This window comes from Babylonia areolata, chromosome 33 (assembly GCF_041734735.1).
Source record: "Babylonia areolata isolate BAREFJ2019XMU chromosome 33, ASM4173473v1, whole genome shotgun sequence".
NCBI classification, from domain to species: domain Eukaryota; kingdom Metazoa; phylum Mollusca; class Gastropoda; order Neogastropoda; family Buccinidae; genus Babylonia; species Babylonia areolata.
The window spans coordinates 3,094,771-3,097,992 of NC_134908.1; positions in this window are offsets into that span (position 1 = coordinate 3,094,771).

A 3,222-nucleotide genomic window follows, 5' to 3' on the forward strand; every position below is an offset into this window, starting at 1 on the left:
AGACAGACAGACAGAGAGAGAGAGAGAAAGTGAGAGAGAGAGAGAGTGAGGGAGAGACAGACATAGAGAGAGAGAGTGAGAGAGATAGGGAGAGAAACAGACAGAGAGAGAGAGGGAGAGACAGACAGAGACAGACAGAGTGAGACAGAGGGAGAGAGAGAGGGAGAGAGACAGACAAGAGAGAGAGAGAGAGAGGGGGGGAGGGAGAGAGAGAGAGAGAAAAAGAGAGAGAGGGAGACAGACACACACACAGAGAAAAAGAGAGAGAGGTTATTGCAATGGGGCGGGGTGGGTGTGAAGCAAGCAAAGCTCTTCCTGGGAACTCCAGCTTGAATTTCACGCATATAAATTTAATGCTTTTGAAGGACAACACAATACAACACGATACAATGCAATACACTACAATGCGATACAATACAATGCAATGCAATACGATATGACAATACAACGCAATAAGTTACAATACAATACGATGCAGTACAATGCAATACGATACAATGCAATACGATACAATGCAATACGATACAACATAATGCAACACGATACAATACCATGCAATACGATACAATATAATGCAACACGATACAATATAATGCAATACGATACAATATAAAGCAACACGATACAATACAATGCAATGCAACACGATACAATACAATGCAACACAATACAATGCAACACGATACAATACAATGCAACACGTTACAATACAATGCAACACGATACAATACAATGCAACACGATACAATACAATGCAACACGTTACAATACAATGCAACACGATACAATACAATGCAACACGTTACAATACAATGCAATGCAACACGATACAATACAATGCAACACGATACAATACAATGCAGTACGATACAATACAATGCAACACGTTACAATACAATGCAACACGATACAATACAATGCAACACGATACAATACAATGCAACACGATACAATACAATGCAACACGATACAATACAATGCAACACGATACAATACAATGCAACACGATACAATACAATGCAATACAATACAGTACAACTCAATTAATATACAATACAGCACAACACAACACAGTAAGCACAAGATAACACACCAGAATACACACAGCACCGTGCATCACATTGCAACACATTGCAATTCAATACAACACAACGAACTAAAATGCAATGCAGTACAACAGAATACAACATCACACAACACGCTACAACATTATTGCAATGGCACAGTGCAACAGAATACGATAAACCACTCTAAGTATACTGTAATACAACACAATACACCAACACAACGCTATGCAACACACAAGGTTACCCAAATAAACTCACGTTGTATACTAACATAACAAAATACACACGCACCAATAGAGGAACAACACCCATGATCGTAAGACAATTTCTACGTCATCAGGATTAGTGATGTCATAAAATGATATGATCTGATCCCGTGAGGTCATTTGAATTCGTGCATATCTTGATAGCTTTAGATTAAACATTTTAGCTTTACATTAAACATTTATAGTAGGAACACGGATATTATGATGCTACTGGATATGCGCAATGTGTATGCTGATGTTATCAGGAAAAGATATTGTGAAGATATGTGGACACCACTGAAATACTTTGTTGCTGACTTTCATTTGTTTCAATGAAATACGTATAGTGTTTAGATATCCAATCTAAATAGCACATTGAAGGTTTAGCAGCATTACTTGGGTGTCAGAACCATCCTGTGTGTGTGCGTGTGCGTGTGTGTGTGTGTGTGTGTGTGTGTGTGTGTGTGTTTGGGGAATGGGTCTTTGTTATGAGACGCAGGTGTTGATCTGAAAAGCGTGTCCTTTGTTTGCACTAAATCGAGTGAACAACGCGGTCCGATCCGCCGATCTTCATCTTCTTCGTTGTTAATCGCTCAATTGTCGCCTCCGCTGAATTGTCTCCGGTGACAGTTGGTTGGAGCTTAGTTTACTGTTGAGCTGCCGCTGGCGACAAATCAACGGGCCGGCGACGAATCGACTTTTAACAGCCCCTGATGACAATTCAGCTGTTAACTGAGATTCGCCAAATTGTCGCCGGCGACAATTCAGCGATTCCTGGGCAGCGACTCCCACGTTCACTCGCAGCATACACGAGTGGCCTTTAACGTATATGACCATTTTTACCCCCCACCCCCGCCATGTAGACAGCCATACTTCGTTTTCTGGGGATATGCATACCGCGTATGTCCTTGTTTCCAAAAGCCACCGAACGTTAACATGGATGACGGGATCCTTAACATGTGTATTTGATCTTCTGCTTGCGTATAAGCACGTCTGTATATCTGGTAACCTGGGATTCGAACCTAGGACCCACAGATTGAAAGTCCAACGCTTTAACTCTCTCCATACGAACGGCGAAAGAGAAGACGTTAGGCCTAACAGCGTTTCACCCCAATTACCACCATCAAAATATTGCAAGTGGAAGGCTCTCATACTGAAGAGGTGAATATTGACAAAGAATACCACAGTTCTGACGACGGTGTCATTGAGACACCCACTGGACATCCGAGGGGTCTGTGAAGAGGAGAAGAGAGGACTGGCCGAACTGAGTGAGTTAACCGCTTTGTCTTTTGCGCTAGCCATCTCCGCCAGTGAATGGATCTTAACTTTGCAGAAAGAATATTGACTCGTCCGGAATGACTATCGTGGATTTCACGCGCGAAAAAAAAATCGTTTTGCAATTTTCCTATGATTCATTGAAGACTAAAATACGTTATGAAGACGAGGAAAGTTTGAAATTTCGATATATATAATAATTATATACTACAATTGTAAAAAAAGAAAAAAAAAGAAAACAAAAAGTGAAATTCGAACCGATGTGGCGTGTTTCAGATTTACGAAATGTTCCGTTTCCAGCACACACAAGTTTCGGGGTTCGAAACACACTGTTTCTGATGTTGAGCAAAAATATGGTTTGAATCGCTGTACATGTATGTACTGGTGTGTGTGTGTGTGTGTGTGTGTGTGTGTGTGTGTGTGTGTGTGTGTGTACACCAAATGAAGAAAGTTAAAACAAAACAAAACAAAACAAAAAAGCCACCCCAAAACAACAACTGTAAGTTGTAAAATGTGACTCACTTTTGCTAACAGGCGTAAAATAAGACTTTCGATAAGACGCGTCCAACGTAAGAGACCATAGATCTGTCTCCTGGGAATGTGTTGGTTGGAAATGACAATGTAGGTGTGTTTTT